The sequence below is a fragment of the Furipterus horrens genome, unplaced genomic scaffold (genome assembly GCF_987537825.1).
Source record: "Furipterus horrens unplaced genomic scaffold, mFurHor1.1.pri manual_scaffold_1, whole genome shotgun sequence".
NCBI classification, from domain to species: domain Eukaryota; kingdom Metazoa; phylum Chordata; class Mammalia; order Chiroptera; family Furipteridae; genus Furipterus; species Furipterus horrens.
In genome coordinates this window covers 185615706-185640699 of record NW_028327171.1, presented here as the reverse complement: position 1 = coordinate 185640699, position 24994 = coordinate 185615706, and the positions used below count along the sequence as shown (strand labels likewise).

Genomic DNA, 24994 nt, shown 5'->3' with positions numbered 1-24994 from the left:
AACCAATGCAGCGAGAGGAAATAGGAAGCAACAATGAGAGGATCAGAAACCTCTGGGACAGCTATAAAAGGCCCAACATAAGAATCATTGGTTTGCCAGAGAATGAGGAAGATGAACTAGAACTTGAAAAATTGAGTGAAAATATAATAAAGGAGAACTTCCCAGACTTGGGGAAGGGAATAGACATGCAGGTCCAGGAAGCAAGGAGAGTTCCCAAGAGACTGGACCCAGGGAGAACCACTCCAAGACACATTATAATCAAAATGTCAAAAATTAAGGATAAAGAGAGAATCTTAAAAGCAGCAAGAGAGAAGAAAAGAATTATGTACAAAGGGGTCCCAATTAGACTATCAGCTGACTTCTCAAGGGAAACACTACAGGCAAGAAGGGACTGGCAAGAAATATTCAAAGTAATGAAAATCCAAAACCTACAACCACGAATACTCTATCCAGCGAAATTGTCATTCAGAATAGAAGGACAGAGAAAGTGTTTCCAGGACAAAATAAAACTGAAAGAGTTCATTAGATCCAAACCACTGTTATATGAGATGTTAAAGGGACTGGTTTAAAAAACAGAAGCTAGGGAGATGAAACAAAGGCAAACGAAACAGGCAACGAGAGTGGAAAAGGAACTGTGGGTAAGGGAAGCATAGTGGGGGGAGGTCAACAGGGAGGGGGAGTGGGGAGAGGGAGGGAGATGATATAGGAATTGGGGATCATGGTAGGAGGGAATGGAATAGACGGAGAGAGATTGGGAGGAACTGTATGCACAACTAATGGACATAATCTAAAAGGGGGGGACAACTGGAGGGAGGGGGGCCACCGGGTGGAGGGGAGCAGAGGGAAGGGAAATTGGCACAAATGTAATATTTTAATCAATAAAACACATTAAATCTGAAAAAAAAAAAAACATATCTGAGCAGGGGATACAATGGTCATTGGTTGATTTCTTGTTTCCTAGTATCCATTTCACCATATTTTGGTACCCAGCTGCAATTATTTCCTTGTTGTCCATGGAATTCTCTGTTCTCCAAGCCAAAAAATGGGCAGTTAGTATTCCCTCTTGTAAGAGAGAAAATTCTACTTCAAAATCTGTTAAATAAGAAAGTAAGTAGTTCACAGTATTCAAGCCTACATATAACTAGACTCAGCTTCACTAAGGGGAACAAGGCATGCCTCACTAGCTATGATTGGTCACTTGGGTTCTCTGCCTTTCCTTGAACCAATCACTGTTTGCAGGAAAATGTGTTCCACATGATTGATCAGGAGTAGGTCATGCCCCTTTTGGTAACTTCACCAGAAACTTCAAGTTTTCTTTCTTTGGGGGATATGTCGCATTCTTAGTTTTAAATGCAATCGTTAAAAAATGTTGAATGGGCGACTTCTGGCCAAGATGGAGGCCTAGACAGACATGCTGGAATTCCCTCAACAACTAAGAAGGAATACAACTACCTCAAAATGCTGGATCTCTCTCAACAACTAAGAAGGAATACAACTACCTCAAAACTAGAGACAACCAGAAGTTCCAGAAAATCAAGTTGCATGGAAGTCCAACAAACAAAGATATAAAGAAGAAATACTCATCCAGACAGGTAGGAGGGGCGGAGCCTGGATAGAGAGGATGCAGTTTGCTGGTGGCAGCGGCAGCAGCGGCAGTGGCAGTGGCAAGCTGGCGGAAAGCACAGTCACACGGTTTAAAAAATGGGAAGGGACACCTGGGGAGTGTTCCCAGCTCCTGACCAGACTGCACAGCTCAGGGAAAATCAAGCCTTATTATTGCTGACTGTGCAAACCAGTGGGGGTTGGGGTGCAAGAATAAGCTGCCATCTCTCAGTGGAGTCTGCTTGTTTAAAGGGCCCCCACGGTCCTAGAACATCCGCAGACCCACCCACTCTGGGAACGACAGCCAGGACAACAGCTAGAGAGGTGCCGGTCCCATACAATAGTGGGAGAAGTGTCTGGAAAAGGGGCAAGTGCTGAACAAGCAGCATTGTTCCCTCTCTGACCCCTTTCCCACATACAGCACCACAACGCAGGGAAATAAACCGCACTGTACTGTTGAATCCCTAAGGCTCTGCTCCTTACAACGTAACAGGTGCAACAGCTCTACCTAGGACACAGAGGCAAACAAACACAGGAGCCTGTCAAGATAAAGAGACAGAGAAGTATGGCCCAAAAGGGGGAATGGATCAAGGTTCCAGTAGGAGAACTAAGCAATGAGGAGATAGTCAAACTAACAGATGCAGAATTCAAAACACTGGTGATGAAGATGCTCACAGGCTTGACAGATATACTAGAGTACAGCAAATGCATAAGGGAAGAAGTGAAGGCTACGCTAAGTGAAATGAAGGAAAATTCACACAAAATCGGTGGTAAAGTGAAGGAAACTTGGGTTCATATCAATGATTTGGAACATAAGGAAGAAAAAAACAGTCAACCAGTACAGAATGAGGAAACAGGAATTGAAAAAAATGAGGAGAGGCTTAGGAACCTCTGGGGCAACTTTAAACATGCCAATATCTGAATCATAGGGGTGCCAGAAGGAGAAGAGGAAAAGCAAGAAATTCAAAGCTTATGTGAAAAAATAATGAAGAAAAACTTCCCAAATTTGGTGAAGGAAATAGACGTACAAGTCCAGAAAGCACAGAGTCCCAAACAAGCTAGACCCAAGGAGGACCACACCAAGACACATCATAATTAAAATGCCAAAAGTTCAAGGTAAAGAGAGAATCTTAAAAACAGCAAAAGGAAAGAACAGAGTTACCTACAAAGGGGTGCCCATAAGACTACCAGCTGATTTCTCAAAAGAAACTTTGCAGGAAAGAAAGGACCGGCAAGAAGTATTCAAGGTGATGAAAAGCAAATACCTACAACCAAGATTACTCTAGCCAGCAAAGCTATCATTTAGAAATGGAAGGGCAGATGAAGTGCTTCCCAGACAAAGTAAAGCTAAAAGAGTTTATTATCACCAAGCCATTATTATATGAAATGTTAAAGGGACTTACTTAAGAAAAAGATCAAAACTATGAACACTAAAATGACAACAAGCTCACAACTATCAACAACTGAATCTAAAAGATAAAAACAAAATCCAACTAAGCAAACCAGAATAGGAACAGAATCATAGATATAGGGATCATTTGGAGGGTTATCAGCTGGGAAGGGGAAGGGGGAGAAATGGGGAAATGGTGCAGGGATCAAGAAGCAAAATAGACAAGGGGAAGTTAATAATAATATAGGAAAGGGTGAAGCCAAAGAACTTATATGCACGACCCATGGATATGAGCTAAGGGGGTGGGATTATTGGGGGGAAGGGGGATACTGGACAAAGGGGAACAAAAGGGAAAAAAATTGGGACAACTATAACAGCATAATCAATAAAATATACTTTAAAAAATGTTGAATGGGGATACAGTATTTGGATCTATAATGTAAAAGGAGATATGACTTTATTGGAAAGAGAAAGGGTTGGAGTAGAATGGACATTCCCTGTTTTTAGCTGCCTCACATCCATTCCAGCTTTTGGCACTGCCAAATTTCTTTCTTTCTTCCTTTGTTTCTTTTCTTTTCTTTCTTTCTTTCTTTCTTTTTTTTTTTTTTTCAGAAACAACCTCTTTTTATTTTGAAAATGGGAAGGGAGTATATGATTCTAGTCAAATTAATCAGATGCTTTGTTTAATAATGTGAAATCTGTGGAGGCTACAGAAAAGACTTAGGCTGGTTTGAATAAATGCACTCAAAAGAAGGTGCCCTGGTGACTCCTGGAGCTCCCTGGGAACTAATTGTTCAGCATTTCCATCAGTTATGTAAACTATTGCAAATATTTGTAATAAATTCTCTTTTTACATAAGCAAGTCAGATTTAGTGAGCTAACAGCAGGCATTATTAAAACAAACCAGCAATTCTTTTGATAAAAATATGAACAAAAACAGATGATGAAACTGTCTGTTGAAAGTTATGCTTTTATTAACAGTTCAAGCTTCGTGTGTCCTAAGCTTCAAAGGCCAATTTTCAAAATGTCAGTTTGGAGTAAGGAAAGGTTTGTTGATCAAGAAGGAGTCAGCTCCACAAGATGGAGGGTGCCTGGTAGCTTTTACAAATCCATCTTGGCAGAGCCCAGAATTCAGGCTTTTTTTTTTTTTTATGTCAAGGGAAGGGAGGAGGAGCTGGGCAAATGTGGGCTAGGAACCTAGACAGCTAGGCACCGACAGGGATCCAAGGAAGTGACAAATCGCTACATTTCTTTGTTCTGGTTGGTCTCTTGACCCTTGCTGGTCTGAGTCCAGAGGCCCCTGTAAATCTTCGATATAAACAGTCATTACTTTGTACACATTTCCCCCCCCTCTTCTGGAATGGCGCTTTCTGACAAGGGGCTGTTCTTGCAGAAAACTCGAGTCTCAAAGATAATTTTTCTTTTTAATTAGCATTATCTAGAGCAGGAGCTATTAGCCTGAAGGCCGTAGGAGGAATACAGGCCAGATTGAAGATAGAGTCGGAGACAGTGAGCATTTCCACCTGTCACACTTTGATTTTTTGTTATCTACCACATTTGTGTTTGTCCTTATGAGCATATGTGAGAATGTGTATCTGTGTGAGAATACATATGCATCACAGGTCAGGAGTGTGGATTTGAAGATAAGAAAGGGTGACAGTGAGGACAGCAGCTTTATATACTTTATATGCTGTAAGCCTAGACATGTGGTTTCAAAAGTATGGTTTGAATAATATGATTTATAGAGTTGTGGAAGCAGAATAATAGAAATTCCTTCTTTGAAGAAAGAAAGTTAGTTATGTCAGTCTTGCTTTAAATAGAGAATCAGATTTAATGAAAGAGGAATTGTGAAGCAAATGGGACCAAAGGTACTCTTTGTTGATTCAAGTTCTATGTTGTTAATTGCTTCTCTTTGATGACCAAGAGAAGTATGCAAATAGAATCCGTAAACCCATGGGCCGGAACAAAAAACTTGCTTTCTCACAGACCAGATTGAGACAACCTTTGAAGCAAGACTGAAACTTGGTTTTGCTCAACAGTAATTGGCATATTGCTGGATTGGGTTTCCATTCATTGTCAAAAAACACAGCCTCTCCTGCTCCCGTACTGTTTTAGGAGCCAACTAGAGTGTCAACCTTTGTGTTGTCAAAATCATGAGACATTATGAGGGGAGAGAAAGCATGACTAGTGTAGAAGAGAAATGATGGTTCAGAAATTGTACTTAGCTTTCCTCAAACATAACCAAATTTAAAATTAAATTAAGCTAAAATCTGTGTTTTACCATCTATACAAGTTTAACATAGTATTTTTTTTAAAAAAAGATGATCCTTTTATTACACTGTCTCCCTTTTGCTCAAGATGAAAAACAAAACAGAAAAAAAAAGTGTTCCAAACCATTTTTTAATCTAAAAGTCATTTGGAACTTTGTTTATGCTTCTGTAATTTATAATCTCTCGAGTAGAGCTCAGAGAGTCACAATAGGCCAGTATTTAATATGTTAATAAAATTATTAATATATTTTCCATGTAAGATGAAATTACAAAGTTCATTTTTATTCTGTGGTAACTGTTGGGATTTCATGAATAATAGATTTGCAATTAGAAATGCAAGGACCAGAGGAATTCTGGAGTTGGAATATTAACTTCAATTTCAACCACCGTCATTAACTGTCTGCCTAGTGTTTGAAAATGTCTAGCATATGATAATTTAAGGATATTTAAAAACATATCCAGATCATTTGAGTAGGGTTGTATGAATATCAGTATCAATAACTTCCAATTACTCTCTTTTCTAGACTGGCATACTCCAATTTAAAAAAAAAAGAAGCTGAAATATTTAGGTTCTTTAATTACAAATAGAGAAGAGACTAATAATTCTTATGTTTTATGATAAGGTGGTACTCTTACTTGAGCCCTGACATCAATCTTAAGCCAAGAGATACCCCTCTATGAACTGTCAAATGCAGTCAGCTGTCATCAGCAGTAACAAGCAGAAGATAATGTCCTGCTTTCATTTTATTCCTGCTTGAAAACTCCAGAGTCTGGCCAAGACTCAAGGACATAACAGGGAGTGTGGCTTATGTAAAATAAAGAGATAAAATTCCTGCTTTGTTTTCTTCCTCCCGCATGCCACCCTGTCCTCTAATACATCCCTATTCCTCCCCCATGCCAATGAAGTTCAGTAGGAGGGTGTCTCACCGTAGTGTCCTATATTACTTCATTCAGCCATATTATTACCCTGGTATTGTTAATCGGGTCATTTAGAGATTTTATCTCCTTAGAGAGAGGAGTGAGTCTACACAGGCAGCATTTATCCTGACAATGCTAATTAACCCATTATCTTGAGCTATCTTTCAATGTGGTTATTGAGTGTGACTATAGATGTTCAACAGTTCTCTCTGTACTTGGTATAGTTCCTACTATTATTTTTAAGGAAAAGTTACTCTCAATTCCCTACACCTATTTTTTTCTTAAACAAGTGGAGCAATGCATAGCCATAATTTATGGATAGATGTGTTTAACATATGACACAGGACACCCATATATATCTAAAGAGAAATAAAGCCCATGTTTCATAACTAGATACCCACCCATGTATCTTAACCATGAACACCATTATTATTTTCTCATTTGTAAAGAGAACAAATATTCTATGAAGTTTTCTTCACTGAATATTGAAAATAAAGAAAGAAAGAAAGAAAGAAAGAAAGAAGAAGAAGGGTAGGCACTGTTTGATTGATGGCTTTAATGTAGTATCTCTCAGATGCATGTAATGAATTAAACAACTTCTCAAGGTCCCTTTCACCTTTATAATGACATAAAAAAGACATTGTTACTTTATGATTTTAAACAAGAAAGAAAGTCAGAACCCAAGCTTCTTCTTCAAAGAAGGTTTTAGTCTAATTTTATTAGACTCACTTACTTTAATCTTTTTTGGTAGTTTGAAGTTTCACAAAAGGAAATATGAAGTGGATAATTTCTTGTATGTTATTAAAGACATTTGAGAAGTTGATAACATAGAACAGGTCAAGAGACAACAGGAGAACAAAAAGTAAATGGGAAAACAGTGTATGAAAGAAAAGAGGGGCAAGACCTCACATGTTATTATTAGTAGTTTCAAGGATGATTACATTTCTCTAACAGGGACTTCAGAGATCCTTCTGAGTCTAGTACAGGGCAATTTATTCTGATGAACAAGAAAGAATAAATTATAAAAATGGTTGTTATTCAATCATTATGGAGAGAAAGCCTCTTTTTCATTATTTGATAGAATGTTATATATTATTTCACTTAACAACTTGACAATTTTAGTTATCTATATTACTTTCCTCTTTTGACACCTGACATTCTCTCCTAACTTCCTTGCTCTAACTCTTTTTAAAATTATTTGTGTTGACTTCATTTTTGGAATGAAATGACATTTGTCTGAAGCAGCTTTAACTTGATGTTTAACTTCCGTAGGAGTCTGCCAATGAGTTTAACATTTAGGTACATTTGAAAGAACCTCTGGATGTTGTTTAGTGGAAGGAAGACCTTATTCCTCCACTATTCCCTCCTATCCCAAACCATTTATCTCTGATTTGATTGCTTACCCCAGAAATTATTTCCTTTGACTTAAAGTGCAGGAAGCCCTGGGAAGTATAGTCACTCACACCTTATTGTGAATGATGCTCAAGGGCTGGGCTTTGATAAGAGTGTAGGGATTAAGAACAAGAGAGCTCTGGCAACTGGTGCAACTGTAATTGCCACAGTGATGGTGGAAAGACTTCTGGATGCATAGTTGGGTCTGCTATTCACTCGCTCTGTAAACTTGAAGTCACTTCATTCTTCTTAACCTCATCTATTGCATATGACATATAAATGCTGGTTTACCAATAGGGTTATTTGAAGGCTCAAATGAGAGTATATATGTAACAAAAGATTTGCAAACTGTGAAGAGCTATGCAATGTAAGAATATTAAAGGGCATGGCCAAGGGGAAAGGAAATGTGGCCTAGGAATGGTTATCTTTGTCACCACTATGGTGGGTCCTGGTGCTTCTTTATAATCACACTCAGAATTCTGACAATTAAGATGACCAGGATTCATGTAACATTTATTTAAATGTTAATCTCATCTGCCCCAGCAGGTGTGGCTCAGTTGGTTGGGCATCCACAATCTGAAAGGTTTGATGCCCAGTCAGGGCACATGCCTGGGTTGCAAGTTTGGTCCCTGGTTGGGGTGAATGCAAGAGACAACTGATCGATGTTTCTCTCTCATAATAATGATTCTTTACCTCTTTTTTTTTAACTCTTTTCCCCTGTCTCCAGAATTAATAAAAGGAAAAAAGGTTAATGTTAATCTCACCTAAAATATCCTCCAACTTGACACATAAAATTAACCTTCACATGTCATTATACTCATGATCTCTAGGAATACATGGTGGCTAAATTGGGGTCTGTCTATGCCCCATTAGTGCAAGCTTTCTCATTTTAGGAAAAAGAATGAACTGAGGATTAAGATGGTATGAATTTGAATCCCAGGGATCCTTAGTAGCTGTGTCATTTGGAAAGACCTTTAGCTTCCATTATCATAAAGCAACTTGGGCCAATTTGTCTGTGCCTCTACTTCCCCAGAAGACATTTGATAATATCTGAAAACATTTTTGACTGTTACGACTAGGCTGGGGTAGGAAGAGTTGCTATCTGCATGTGATGGGTAGAGGTCAGGCATGCTGCTCACCATTGCACAATGTACAGGACAGCCTCCCAACAACAAAGAATCTTCTGGCCCCAAATGTCAATAGTGCTGAGGTTGTGAAACCTTTTGCTAGAGGCAAGGTAACCATGCTAGTATATGGTAAACTTGGAGAAGACTGGAAGACAAAAAGTTTGGAAGGCAAGATAACCAATAAAATGGTGCTCGAGTTTCAAAAGCAAATGTATGGACAATAGAACTTGTGTTATTTGCCAGTTTCTAAATAGAATATTGGAAAGGTGATGTTATAAGTTGACAACAAGAATTACTGGAGGCTAAACTATACTTGAAGAAAAGAAAGCAGATCTCAGGTTAGTAAGAACATAAGCAAACACATTAGGTTTTTACTGACTTTTTTCCTCATGTCACTGGCCCCTAGAATGCCATATGTTTGAAGCCCTAAGGTAGTAGGGTGATGGTGACATCACTGTTAGCAAGTGTTGTAGGTTAAAAGAAGGGAGGTGAACTGTTGCTAAGAAATTCAAGAGAATATTTTGCAAGCAAATATAAAGGGATAATAATTATAGTATAACTTACTAAATGCCTTAAAGTAATAGATTACTATTTTGTTAGTTCATAATTTATTCCGACAGTCTGTTTAACCATATGCACAGTATCTTGAATATGACTTAAATGTTAAATCCTAATTATGAAACTCTAACTTAAAACAATTTTAAGCAAGCCTATTGAGAATTAATGTGAATGCAAATCATGAAGTCACTCTCATTAGGGAAATGCACATTAATTTTAATTTTGGACCAAGTGTAAGCCTCTCTGAACTAATATTAACTAGACCTAAATTAAAAATAAAAATAGTCAAAACTTTAAAAAGATTGTATTTGCCAACTTAAGTTATCCAGGAATATATAACAGCTACCTGATTTCTCTATAAACAATTTTGAGATAATTAAAAAATTTATAGATTATTAGAGGCCTTCTAAACTTTTAAGATTGATTTTGTTGGCTGAGCTCTTGCTTTGTTTCAACAGACTTTCTTTGTACTTATTGATTACTGGAGTCAACTAACTGGGTCAATGTGCTGTGAGGGTCACTAAACAAACCCTCTTGTTTAAATTAATCAGTCTCTGAAAAAGAAGAAAGACAATTCAATTCTATCTACTTAATCAAAGAGAAAAATGAATACATCAACGCAAGTGTGAAATTTTTTCCAGTTGGCGTGCACAGTGAATGTATCTAATAATAACCTCTTGAATTTTCTGTCAAGCAGATCGATATATCTCTTTATCCATTACAGTCAATATTGTAACATTGCTGGATCATTCATTCATTATTCACCCCCTTACCATTTATTGAAACCTTAAATTGGTGCTTAGTCACTGTACTTTGAATAAGGAGAAAGAGACAATTAGGAACCTGCTCCCTAGTCTAGTGGGAGAGACGGGCATTACACAGTACAATGGGACACTGGATTTTATGAGATCAATATTCATGGAGGAGAGTTGAAGGAGATGAACCTGGGGCAAAGACAGTATGCCTATAAACTCCTACGGACATAAGAATTTATCTTGAGAAGTGATGTTGCTTGGGAAGGATGGCAGCAGGATGGTAATGAAAAGTGGTCTTATCTGTATATATTTTAAAGGTCGTCGTCGGCAGCCGTCCGTCTCGCGAGACGATGGTGTAGCTTCTTAAGAGTCTATCTGCACCGCCGAGAATGGCTGTGCAGTCCAACTCGGGAGTGACACGGTATCTGTCTCCTCCCGTGTTGAATCGACATCTTGTGATGACGCTGGAGTGTCCTCTCCAGTGAAGCTGAAGCTACAGAGCCTGGGCGGGGTGATATGGAGGGTCTGCTGTTGCCCATGCAGCAGACCCCCCCTCTCTTCGCAGCTGAAGGATCCAAGGGAAAGACGGAATCAATACAGCTTGGCTTCAGGTGCGCCGCAGGAGTTGCCGGTGTTGACTACAACGTCAAACCGCCTTAGGGACTCCGGCTCCGGATTTTCTGTCGGGGTTTACTCCCTTAGCCTTTCCCCTGAAGAGGTATGCCGCAAGGCAGCGGAGGTTTTTTGGAGTCAGAGTTTTCCTTCTCTGATGTGCCCTGACTGGAAGATCGAACCAGCGACACTTAGCTCGCAGGCCGATGCTCAATCCACTGAGCCAAACCAGCCAGGTAAAGCTAACAGAATTTGTGGGGTGGAATTTTTTAAAAAAAGAATGACTTCAAAGATTTTAGCAAAAAACAACTAGGTTGGAATTGCTATTTACTGAGAGTGAGAAGACTGGAGGAAGAGCAGGTTTGGGGAGGAAGTGTACTTGGTTTTGGATATATTGACTGTGACATGACAAATAGATATCCTAGTGGAGATTGGAATATGTAGCTGGGCGGTGTAAGCTTGGAGTTCAGAGGAATAGTTTACATTGGGAATTTACATTTGGGAATCTCAGGAATATAGGTGGTATGTAAAGTGGTGATCACGCTGGGATAATAACCGAATGAGCAAATACAGACAGCAAAGAGAAGAGATGAACTTCAACAAAATAACATGCAGAGGCTGGGAAGACGAAGAGGAATGAGCAGAGAAGACTGAGAAGGAGGGCCCACTAGGCTAAGGAAAGAATCTCAAAAGGGCGTGCCATCCAGGACTCTGAGTGAATACAGTTCCCTGAGAAAGGAGTGATAGACTGTGTCAAATGCTGCTGATAGGCTTGGTGATATGAAGACTGAGAAGTAGCCACTGGGCCTGGCAATGTGGATGCCCCTGGGACCTTGATAAAAGCAGCTTTGCTTGGAGGGTTGGTATAAAAACCCAATTGAAGTAGGTTCAGGACAGAATGGGGGGGAGAAAGCACATATAATTAACTTTTCGAAGGTGTTTTCTGGGAAAAGGAGCAGAGAAATGGGGCAGTAGCTAGAAGGCTGGAAGTAGCTGGAGAAGAATGTGGATTAAGTTTTTTCCAGTTAGTAGAGAATGGAAACATTTCTGCATCTGCATGCTAGTGAGAATTCTGGAGCAGAGAGAAAGGAAAAAAAAAAAAGGTTGCAGAAGCAGAAGGGACCATTCTAGGGAGGAGTCCTTGAGAAGATGGGATTCAAGGCACCGATGAAGAAGCTGGCCTTTACCAGGAGCCCAGACAGCTCACTGGCTGGGACATGAGCAAAGCAGAGGTGACACGTGTGTGTAGAAAGGCTGACAGCTTAGGTAGTGGGAATGTATTTCAGCATATTTAAGCACAAGCATACACAGCAGAATCCTTTTCTTCCAGTTTGGTTAATTGTAATCATACATTTCTCTGAAAGCCTAGAATGTTGTCCATTCTAGCTGCATTTTAGAATCCCAAGGAAGACTTAAAAAAAAAAAAAAAAAAAAAAAAAAAAGATTCCAAGGGCCCACCTCTAGAGTTAATTGGTCTGGATACTAACATTAAAAAAAAAAAAAAATCCTTTCCTCTTCCCTTTTGCGGCCATCGCTGAGGCGCGCGCGGTCAAAATGAAGTTCAATCCCTTTGTGACTTCTGACCGGAGCAAGAACCGTAGAAGGTATTTCAATGCACCTTCCCGCATTCGCAGAAAGATTATGTCTTCTCCTCTTTCCAAAGAGCTGAGACAGAAGTACAGTGTTCGATCTATACCCATCCGAAAGGATGATGAAATTTAGGTTGTACGAGGACATTACAAAGGGCAGCAGATTGGCAAAGTAGTCCAGGTTTATAGAAAGAAATACGTCATCTACATTGAACGAGTACAACGGGAAAAAGCTAATGGTACAACTGTTCACGTGGGCATTCACCCCAGCAAGGTGGTTATTACCAGACTAAAACTGGACAAAGACCGCAAAAAGATCCTTGAATGTAAAGCCAGATCTCGCCAAGTAGGAAAGGAAAAGGGCAAATACAAGGAAGAAACAATTGAGAAGATGCAGGAATAATGTAATCCTCTATAAAACTTTCATTAAAAACTTGAAATGAAAAAAAAAAAAAAATCCTTCCAAGTTTTTGAGAACCATTGGGCTAGATGGTGTAACATTTAAAAAAATAAGATTTTATCTATTTATCTCTTAGAAAGAGGGGAAGGGAGGGGGAAAAGAGGGAGAGAAACATCAATGTGTGAAAGAAATATCAATCGGTTGCCTCTTGCAGGTCCTCAACTGGGGACCTGGCCTGCAAGCCAGTCATGTGCCCTGACCAGGAATCAAAACAGCAACCTTTCATTTTGCAGGGAACCCAACGTCCTGAGCTACACCAGTCAGGGATAGATGGTGTAACATTTTATGCAGAGTGATTGACTGGAAAACTGGGTAATTTCGTGTGATGGTGGTATCAGCACTGTAAGAATCAGGACTCTACTATTTCAGGAAAGTAAGATCATGCAGGTTGAGTTCTCAAGGAAGCATCACTGAGACTGAGGTTAGTGTGCAGGATGTTTACTGTGGACAGAAAGAAAAGGATGTAGGATTGAGCTAAGGGGGAAGTCCAGCTGCAAAGCAACCTGTGCTGACCTCTGCAGACCCCACAGAGAGAGCTGGAACTAAAATGCCCCACTAGAGTTGTCCTGCTCTGGACCAGAATGACCAGACCTGCATGGATCAGTGTAGGTCTCCTTGAAAAGGGTGCGATGTTGGGCAAGGCAGCGCTCTGCAGTTGAGGCTGACCATGAAGGAGCTGAGAGCTGAAAACTGCCTGCTGACACCACATCCAGCGGCTGGGGCCAAAGCTTACCTTGAGAGGGACTCCCGGGGGAGCATCACACTGTCCACTGCATACGCCAGTGTCAGAGATCAAGGTACCTGGTTCTGGTCTCAGACAACATGAGCTTCCTCCCTGAGCCCCAGGAGGTTCACCGAAGAGTCTTTGTCTCCTGGAGAAACATGTTTACCAGTTTATGAATCAGTGTTATTATGTGTCTTACATTTTTGTTACATACACAAACGTAGCTGGTTTACAGATCTGATCAATGTCTTGGACAACTGCAGTGGAAAAAGTATTAGTTTATAAATGTGTGGTACCTGGCTATGCTTAACTCCACTTTTTGTGGTGTATTCTCTGACAACAAATGAGTTTTGAAATTGAAGGGAAGCTTTAGATGAGTTTTTCTTACTGTCAGTCAATTTGCATTTTAAATGTCTAACAATTAAAATTATGAAGACAACCAGGAATATGGATCAGTGGACAGGAGCAGGATGTCTGAGATCATGACAACAATGTTCACGGTAGTGAGGAGAGTGTAGCACAACTTGATATCAAGGAGGCGTGTTTTGTCCCTGAGACCCATTGCAGCAAAGAAGCTGAGAGCACTTCTTCCACCACAGCTAGAAAAATGCATAAAAAGCTAAATGGAAAGAGATATTGAGAAAGAGATATTAACTTAGATGTTAAATTTGGAGCTTGTCACTGAGGAGTTCCAAATGAGTTCAGAGCATGATGGCTTTTACAGCCATTCCTGTTGCATTGTTGTTGTTTTTTAAATGTAAACATTATGAAGGAAAAATCACAAGAAATCTTTCAGCTAAATGGAGACATCATAGCTAGAAGCAGTGTAATGAAAAGCATAATCCCTAAGCAAATGGAGGCTTGCTTGGTGGTTCCTTCAAGGTTAAATGAATTAGAGGCCCTTGCCTTATTGCTGTGAAGCTGTGAAAGCTGACTTCATCTTAGGAAAATGAGGAAGAAGAAGGGAGAAAAGCCCTCATAGAAAAGTATACTTTGAGTTGACTGAATATTTACTCAAAGGAGACTTTTAAGCAAGACTATGTAAATTAGCTTTGAATGGCAGATTTAAATGACCCTTTCCCTCCCTTTATCAATAGAATGGGATTCCATAGGTGGTTGAATTCAATTACAGAAATTAAGAACACAAACTTACTTTATTCTTCAGTGTTTAATATTAGTTTTTATGTTACAAATGTTTTTCATTTTCTTGAACAATAGTAATTCTCAAAGTGATTTTAAGTATTTAGCATATATTTTATGTGATGAAAATTATCGTTGTCGGCAGCCGTCCGTCTCGAGAGACGATGGTGTAGCTTCTTAAGAGTCTATCTGCACCGCCGAGAATGGCTGTGCAGTCCGACTCGGGAGCGACACGGTATCTGTCTCCTCCCGTGTTGAATCGACATCTTGCGATGACGCTGGAGTGTCCTCTCCAGTGAAGCTGAAGCTACAGAGCCTGGGCAGGGTGATATGGAGGGTCTGCTGTTGCCCATGCAGCAGACCCCCCCTCTCTTCGCAGCTGAAGGGTCCAAGGGAAAGACGGAGTCAATACAGCTTGGCTTCAGGTGCGCCGCAGGAGTTGCCGGTGTTGACTACAACGTCAAACCGCCTTAGGGACTCCGGCTCCGGATTTTCTGTCGGGGTTTACTCCCTTAGCCTTTCCCCTGAAGAGGTATGCCGCAAGGCTGCGGAGGTTTTTTTGGAATCAGAGTTTTCCTTCTCTGGATGAAAATTATATATATGATAAAATAAATAACATTCACCATATTTATACAATGGGCAAGTGAGTTAACAAGTCTTTCCCTTGAAAATAAAAGACATTATGTCATTGACCATATGACACCAGAGATTTGAATTCTCAGCAGACTAGCACAATTACAAAAATATTATAGTATTTGACACCTAAAATTATTTTTCACCCATCATCACATTTGGCAACATTGCTGCCATGGTTATTCTGACACGGCTTAAAAAGTAATGGAAAAAAACCCATTGCCATTTGTGTCCACAGTTTTATGTAAATCTCAGTTATCAAAATACTGTGGCATTCATTCCCGGAAGAGAGAAAAATTGGGTGTCAAATCTGATATATGTGGCAGCAGCAAAAGCAGCCTTCGTCTTTCATTCAGCTGGATTTTCTCAAATTGTTAGTTCATTTCATGAGAGATTTAATTAATGCAATAACTTTTCACCCATTCATTGGCAGAGGTAGGAAATTTGGTTATGTCATGTAGAGGATGGCAAAATTTGCACATATTTAAAGATAAAAAAGACATTCCAAATGAACTTTGAATTTGTCTAGTTTTAATTTAAGCCCCAGACTCCTTAGCAATAGCTCTCCAGTCTCTGTTGTTAGTAGTATTTTTTTAAGGAAGTTGGAGAAACGTTAATACGGGCAAATGGAAAGCAGAAGAATTTTAATAGGCTTTATTTTTTTAGAGCAGTTTTAGGTTCACAACAAAATTGAACAGAAAGTATGGAGGGTTCCGTGGATCCCCTGCCCCTCTCCCCCCACATGCATAGCTTCCCTCATTACCAACAGCACTCACCAGTGTGGTGCATTTGTTACAAATGATGAACCTGCATTAACACATCATTATCACCCAATGTCCATATTTTACATTAGAGTTTGGTGCTGTACATTCTACAGGCTTGTACCAATTTACAGGTTTTTAAGCAGGGGAGCAGAGTTGTTTTTAAAACTGTGTCATAAAATATGGTAACCACTAGTCACATATGCCTATTTAAATTAAAATGAGCTAAAATTAAATATCAATAAAATTAAAAACTAAGGTACTTGTTGCTATAGCCACATTTTATGTGCCTAAATAGCATAACAGCTACTACATATGGTTACTGTGCTATTAGACAACACAGATAAAGCACATTTCCCTAAAGCAGGAAATTCCATTGGCTAGTGCTGATATAGAGGATGGATTGCAGAGAAGAAAAACTGGTAGCAGGAAAAACAACTACTAATTTATTAATGTAGTAAAATATTGGCTAAAAAATGAGGCAAAAACTTATACTCCATGATGCTTCTTTATACAATGCTTTCAGCATTTTATTTTTCTTTTTAAGAATCACAGTTTGTAAGGAAGAAAAAAAAAGAATGTAATTTACTAAAATAAATTGTAGTTTAGACTGAATACAGTATTTTGTTGTAATCACAGAATTCCAGTCAGAAACGACCCTCAAGGTCGTCTTCACTTTGGCCACTCAGTTTCTGTTTGAACACCCCAGGAGTTTTGAGCACACGATGTCCCGAGGCACATTGTCCCTTGGTAGACTGTCCAGGTGGGGTCTATTTCCGGCGGATTTGTACAGCGTCTGGAAAGCTAGGCAGGGGGTTACAAGTGCTGATGGCCCCTCCAGCAAGGAGCTGAGCCACAGAGGATGAGGGACGCCTGCAGTTTGGTCCAAGCCCCACGCTGGGAACACATGGGAACACAGGCCGTCTGTGGGTCTGTTTTCAACCTCATCATGAAACAGCAAAAGAAATAACCGTCTCTAAAGAGACACAAGATAAAATTATATGGGTTAATGTGCTTTGAAAAATCTAAAGTGCTATACATGTAGAATTTTTTATTACAAATCCCTGGGGAATTGTGGTGACATAACCAAGTCTAGGACAGCTGATATTATGGTGGATGCAAGTCTTAGGGAGATCCTGATATTATTTCCAGAGGCCCAGTGTACAAAAGAAACTTGTTAAAGAATAAAACATATAAAGTTATATAAGGTAATCGGAACATGCATATATAAAGATGAATGTATTCCTGGTCCAGGAGCTCAGAAAAAGGCATCCTCTTAAATATATTTTTATTATTGGCTCAGGTAAGAACTTGAAAATTCAGGTCTCTAAAGCAGTTCGAAAGCCTCAAGACAGGTAGACTTGGAGAACTAAAACAATGCTATGAAAGAAAATCCTAGAGTTTTTAAAAAATAGATGAATCCTCAATTCCTATGTTGATTTTTTAAAATTAGTTTTCTATTTATTAATTTAACAGGATTTTTGGGCACCTGGAAATAGCATGTAAGTGCAACACACACACGATGTTAGGTGCATTGTTGATTTCACAAATTTCTTTTTTTTTTTAAGTATATTTTATTGGTTATATTGTTACAGTAGTTCCAATTTTTTTCCCCTTTACTCCCCTCTGTTCAGAACCCCTTTCCTTCCAGTAATCCCGCCCCACTTAGTTCATGTCCACGGGTTGTGCATATAAGTTCTTTGGCTTTACCCTTTACTATATTATTCTTTAAAAAAATAATTTATTTATTTCTTTGTTTATTTTATTTTTAGAGAGAGGGGTAAGGAGAAAGAGAGGAAGAGAAACATCACTGTGTGGTTGCCTCTCATTTGCGCCCTCAACTGGGGACCTGATGTGCAACCTAGTAATGTGCCCTGACTGGGAATTGAACCAGCGACACTTGTCTCACAGGCAGATGCTCAATCCACTGAGCCACAGCAGCCAGGGCTTCCTATATTATTCTTAACTTTCCCCTGTCTATTTTGTACCAACTGATGATGTTTCTTAGTCCCTGACCATTTCCCCTTTTCTCCCCCTCCCCCCTCCCAGCTGATAACCCTCCAAATGATCCCCATACCTATGATTCTGTTCCTATTCTGGTTTGCTTAGTTGGGTTTTGTTTTTATTTTTTAGATTCAGTTGTTGATAGTTGTGAGTTTGTTGTCATTTTAGTGTTCGTAGTTTTGATATTCTTTTCCTTAAGTAAGTCTTTTTGACATTTCATATAATAATGGCTTGGTGATGATGAATTCCTTTAGCTTCACCTTGTCTGAGAAGCGCTTCATCTGCCCTTCCATTCTAAATGATAACTTTACTGGATAGATTAATCTTGGCTGTAGGTTGCTTTTCATCACCTTGAATACTGCTTGCCAGTCCCTTCCTGCCTGCAAAGTGTCCTCTGAGAAGTCAGTTGATAGTCCTATAGGCATCTGCCTGTAGGCAACTCTCCATCTCTCTCTTGCTGCCCCCAGGACTCTGACTTTATTTTTCATCTTTGGCATCTCAGTCATGATGTGTCCTGATGTGGTCCCCTCTGGGTCCAACTCGCCCAGGACGCTCCATGCTTCCTGGACCTATATGTCCATCTCCTTCGCAAAATTTGGGAAGTTTTCCTCATTTTTTTCAATTCTTGCTTCTTCATTCTGCACTGGTTGACTGTTTTTGTCTTCCTTATGTTCCAAATCATTGCTTTGAACCCCAGTTTCCTTCCCTTCTCCATTGGTTTTGTATGGATTGTCCTTCATTTCACTTAGCATAGCCTTCACTTCTTCTTTTATGTGTTTGCCATACTCAAGCATATCTGTCAAGCCTCTGAGCATCTTTATCACCAGTGTTTTGAATTCTGCATCTGTTAGGTGGTCTATCTCCTCATTTGTTAGGTTGGCAATCTCCTTGTCGCTTAGTTCTCCCACTGGAACCTTGATCCATTTCCCATTTTGGGCCATACTTCTCTGTCTCCTCATTCTGACAGGCTCCTGTGTTTGTCTGCCTCTGCATCCCAGGTAGAGCTGTCGCTCCTGTTATGTTGTAAGGGGTGAAGCCTTAGGGATTCATCAGTACAGGGTGACATGTTTCACCACGTTGTGGCACTGTATGTGCTGGAGAGGTTTGAGAGGGAACAATGCCACCTGCCCAGCACTCGCCCCTTTTCCAGGTACCTCTCCCACTTCTGCACCAGACTGGCACCCCTCTAGCTGCTGCCCTGGCCATCATTCCCAGAGTGGGTGGGTCTGCGGACATTCTAGGACCTTTGGGGCCCTTTAAACAAGAGGACTTTGCTGAAACTGGCAGTTTCTGCCTCCGCTCCAACCCCCACTGGTCTGCACAGTTAGAAGCAATGAGGCTAGATTTTCTCTGGTGCTGGGACCATGGGCTTCGAGGTTCGGTGAAGAGCTGGGAATGCTCCCCAAGTGTCCCTTCTGACTTTTTAAAACATGTGACTGTGCTTTTTGCCTGCCTGCCACCGCTGCTGCAGCCACCACACCATGTCCTCTCCACCCCAGCTCCGCCCCTCCTACCTGTCTGGATGAGTATTTTTTCTTTATATCTTTGTTTGCTGGACTTCCATGCAGTTTGATTTTTTGGGACTTCTGGTTATTTCTAGTTTTGAGGTAGTTGTATTCCTTCTTAGTTGTGGAGGGAGATGCAGCATGTTTGTTTATGCCTCCATCTTGGCTGGAAGTCACAAATTTCTTATGAGAACTGTATGTGTACTTTTTCCTCTCCCAAGGATCTCCCAGCCACAGTTTGAGAACTTATCCTCTCCACTGCACAAGTCTGTCCCTCTCTAAGTTGCCTTTGACCAACCTTCACTTTTGCCTTACCTCCATCATTTTCCCAAAGAACAGTGGATCGTGACATGAAGCATTTCTTGGACATCACTCTTCTCCTTTCAATTCCTAAGACTGAAGAATGTCTTGGTGATTTTTTTAAAAACTTGAGATATGATTGAAATATAACACTATTACTTTTAGGTGTACTAATTTAATCAGAATGACTTTACAGAAGCAGAATAGGAATAAAAAATGCCCAGATATTCTCCAAGAAAAGCACGTCAGTTTAGTAGCTGGCCAGTTTCCAGAAAGGGAAAAGACCAAAAAGACCATTTTTCAAAGGTAAAGACAGTGACAACACTGACATAATTTGGATTTTAATCAAATAAAAATTGGCTGAGGTCCTTGACTATGTCCCTACATAAAAAAATAGACACAAATTCTGCAAGTACTGAACGTTGCTCTCTTTCTGTTGAGACAGAGGGTATAGAGGGAAGAAAGCTGTGCTGGTTTTCAAATTGAGAGTAATAAAAAATCATGTGTGAAATAAATGTATATTGCTAGAATTTATGCAGTTTTCTTTAGTAACTGAGTCTGTCTTCATTTATGAAACAACTGTACCATGTACAGTTTCACTCGGGTGCAGTGGGGGATCAAAAAGTAGTAGAATAAAAGGTAATGCCCAACAAATGCTTAAAATCTTTCTCTTATAAAAATGGGAATGGGTTTTCAAAATGCCTTAGAAAGACAACTAACTGCCCCTGCTCCTTACCTGACAGGTGACTGTCTACTCTCAGGCAGTCACTTCTCCTGGCCCCAGGTTCTCATTGATATAATTTAGGGACTTGATTAGGTGAGTTGTGAAGTATCATTAGGCTTTATTTCTATTTGACACTTGTTTACATATTTTATTGCATTTAATTGTCACAAAATTCTGTAAGAAGTTATTATCGTTACACTGTTTTGCAGACCTGACTTTGTGAGAGTAAGTGGCATATTCAATATCACAGATCTTGCAAGAGACAAAGCTAGAATTTAATCCCATACCCACAACACCACAGCCTGTGTTTTGCACAGTGCCAAATCACCTCTGTGGCAAAATCTATGATTAATGTAAATTCTTCGACCAGAGGTACGTATATTACATTACAATTCCAGAAATGTAAATTTCTCAACCAGTTAGATACCAGGGCACAAGAGCTGGAGGTAATAGATTCAAAGCTCTATGGTTCAAATGGTGAGCTGTGATGAGGATGTGATGATATCAGTTTAGCTTATGTGAAAACCATCTGATTATTCTACTTTGTGTGACATTTCATGGGGATGTAATGTATAACATAGGCAATATAGTCAGTGATATTGTAATAACTATGTAGGGTGCCAGGTGGGTAAGTACTAGAATTACCAGGGGGACTCACTCATCAATTATATCATTATCTAACCACTACCCTGTATACCTGAAACAAATTAACAAACAAAAGCAAAAGACTTTGTGTGACATTCAATTCACTTTTATTAAAAAAGTTTTACTTTGAGGTAAGTGTAGATTCATATGCATTTGTAAGCAATAATACAGAGAAATCCCATATATACCAGTGATGTTCAACTGGGATACCATGGCAGGCACACAGGTATGCCATAAGAATCTTTAAAACATGCAATATCTGACTATTTAGTCAAGGGAACTGACATCTTTTTCCTTAGATTTTAAATTTAAAAAAAATGACAGCAGCCAGCACAACAATAGTCATCTAATGTGAATGAATCAAAATTGTACCTATTGGTTTTGTCAGATCGGCAAAAAATATAATATAGTTTTTGGTGTGCCCCAGAATTTTAGTAATTAGTTTATGTGTGCATGAGATGAATAAAGTTGGAAATCGCCTTTATATTCCCTTCACCCAGTTTCGCCCCACAGTAGCTCCAGCATTACTGTAACACAGTATCACAAACAGGAAACTGGCATTGATGCAGTCCATCGCTTTTGTTCAGATTTCACCAGTTATGTAGGCACTGATTTGTGCTGTGTGTGTATTTAGTCCTATGCAATTTTATGACATGGGTGTACATGTGATTACAACATACAGAACAGTTCCATCACAGAGATCCTTTGTACTTCCTTTTTGTAGCCACGGCCATTCACCTCCAATCCATGGTAGACACTAATCTGTTCTCTAGTCTTTTGTCATGTCAAGAATGTCATATAAATGGATCATACAGTAGGTAACCTTTTCAGATAGACTTTTTTTTTTACTCTGTGTAATTTTCTTGAGATCCGTCTAAGTTGAATGTCTCAGTTCCTCTTAATTGCTGAGTAGTATTTCACATTATCGTCGGCAGCCGTCCGTCTCGAGAGACGATGGTGTAGCTTCTTAAGAGTCTATCTGCACCGCCGAGAATGGCTGTGCAGTCCGACTCGGGAGTGACACGGTATCTGTCTCCTCCCATGTTGAATCGACATCTTGCGATGACGCTGGAGTGTCCTCTCCAGTGAAGCTGAAGCTACAGAGCCTGGGCAGGGTGATATGGAGGGTCTGCTGTTGCCCATGCAGCAGACCCCCCCTCTCTTCGCAGCTGAAGGGCCCAAGGGAAAGACGGAGTCAATACAGCTTGGCTTCAGGTGCGCCGTAGGAGTTGCCGGTGTTGACTACAACGTCAAACCGCCTTAGGGACTCCGGCTCCGGATTTTCTGTCGGGGTTTACTCCCTTAGCCTTTCCCCTGAAGAGGTATGCCGCAAGGCAGTGGAGGTTTTTTGGAGTCAGAGTTTTCCTTCTCTGATGTGCCCTGACTGGAAGATCGAACCAGCGACACTTAGCTCGCAGGCCGACGCTCAATCCACTGAGCCAAATCAGCCAGGATATTTCACATTATAATGCACCACAATTTGTTTAACCTATGAAATGACATACGGACTGTTTCCAGCTATTGTCTATTATGAATAAGGCTGCTATGAATATTCATGTACAAGTTTTTGTGTGAACATATATTTTCATTTCGCTATGATAAGTGCCCAGGGGTGCAACTGTTGGATTGCATGCTAAGTGCATGTTTAGTTTTTTTTTTTTTTAATTAATGTTACTTCCAGAGATTTTTATTGGTAATTTTACTAGTTACTGTTGTGTTCTGGGGAGTAGGTCTGCAGATACAGAACCTAGTACTGTTAAATATTGAGGTTCTTTGTACATTCTATACATAAGTCCTTTGTCATATATGTGGTTTGCAAATACTTTGTCTGAGTTTGCTCTTCATCCTGGCATACAATTTTTTTTTGAATTAATTTTTGCATAAGGTATAAGGCTTAGGGTGAAACTTTCTTTCTTCCTTCCTTCCTTTCTTTCTTTCTTTCTTTCTTTCTTTCTTTCTTTCTTTCTTTCTTTCTTTCTTTCTTTCTTTCTTTCTTTCTTCCTTCCTTCCTTCCTTCCTTCCTTCCTTCCTTCCTTCCTTCCTTCCTTCCTTCCTTTCTTTTTTGCCAATAGCTGTCTAATTTCTCAAGCACCATTTGTTGAAAAGGATATTCTTTCCTCTGTTGAACTGCTTTTGCACTTTTGGCAGAAACCAGTCAGATGTATTTTGTGGATCTATTTCTAGGTTCTTTTCCCTTTTTTTATGTGCCAATCCCTCCATTAACACCATACTATCTTTATTAATGTAATTATACAGCAAGCCTTAACATAAGATTGAGTGATTCCTCTTTTACAAAATTGTCTGAGCTGTATTGTGTCAGTATAAATTTTAGAATAAGCTTGTCTATATATATATTAAAAAACCTTATTGGCAATTTGTTAGGAATTACATTAGAACTATAAATCAATTTGGGGAGAATGAACATCTTTACTATGTCAATCCACTTTTGAATGAATGAAACACTTAATTCATTTTTGCTGTTTTTACAAATGTAAGTGAAGAAGTGACAAAGCTGTTTGACTAATTCATAATAAAAATATATTGGCTTCAGCTTACCACTAAGTGAGAGTGCTTCTTTTTCTCTTGAATTCCTTGGCTTGATATAACTTTTTACATTAATGTTTATAAGCATAATTTTTGTTTCTGTATAGACATGAATAGTCAAGAAAATTATGACTTGATCTTCAAACTACAAATAAATGTTTGAGTTTTTGTGTGAAAGTGGATGATTAGGCCAAATGACTCATGGATTGTAACCTTCCAGACAGGACTCAGAATATGCTAAACCTTCCAAAGCTTCTCTGGATGGAAAACTATGTTGCTAGAAAAGGATTTTTACTGTACCCCTTATTTAATTTATTTTTTAACTTATTTTTAAAATAATTTTTATTTAGTTTTTTTTTCTTTATCCTCACCTAAGAACATTCTTATTGCTCTTAGAGAGAGGGGGAGGGAAGGAGAATGAGAGGGAGAGAATGAGATGTGAGAGAGAAACACCGAATGGTTGTCTTTCATACATGTCACAACTGGGGACCAAACCTGGAACCTAGACTTGTGCCCTGAGCAGGAATCAAACCCATGACCTTTTGGTTTGTGGGACAACTCCCTACCAACTGAGCCACATTGGCCAGGGCAACTCCCTCTTTTAAATAAGGTTAAGTCTGAAAAGGACTTACCTCAGTGCAGCTTTTCCATTTTGTTTTTCTAGTTTTTATTACAGCCAATTCCATCAGGTGAGTGACCCCAGAGAGAGAGAAGGGAAAATTAAACTCTTCTGGCCGGCACAATTACTCCCCTCAGCCGAAAGCTGGTGTGCATGACAGCATTTTTTTTTGCAGTTACATTTAGGGGTCACAAGATTGGTGGATAATTATGTATGCAGTTGTCACAGTTATCAATCTTTCTGCTTTAACAATAAAAACAAATCTCCAAATTTATCTTTATTTTTGCAGCTGCAGTATTTTTTAATTACAGTATTGTTTTATATTAAAAACTTTTTCACCAGCCAATAGAATGAGACTAGAAAGAAATCTTTCTAGAACAATGTATTGGCAGTTATTTATGTTAGAGGTTGGGATAGAAGAAAGTACGTGGATGATTAAAATTCAGGCAGTAGGGTTCTTGCTTTAAACTAGAATGAAGAAACTTGTTGACTATATATTTGTATTGCTACTAGTTTTTGCTTCTTTGTTGAAGGTGAATGAATGTGAAAAGTTTTATTGTGTGCGCAAATCACTTTCTATATAGTATCCCTATACTATTTGCTTTTCCTATGTAAGTTCATATAGCACTCTCTGCAGCTTATTTATTAGGCAGTATATTTTTTGTGGCACATGATACTCAACTCAGTGCATTGACCTGAATAACTGAAGAATCAACACGGAG

At 39.4% G+C, this 24994-nt stretch overlaps 1 pseudogene; it reads left to right on the top strand.

Annotated features, from left to right (window-relative positions):
• The first annotated feature begins 12178 nt into the window (after nucleotides 1–12178).
• Nucleotides 12179–12616, top strand: LOC150022424 (large ribosomal subunit protein uL24 pseudogene; annotated as a pseudogene).
• The last annotated feature ends 12378 nt before the right edge of the window (nucleotides 12617–24994 follow it).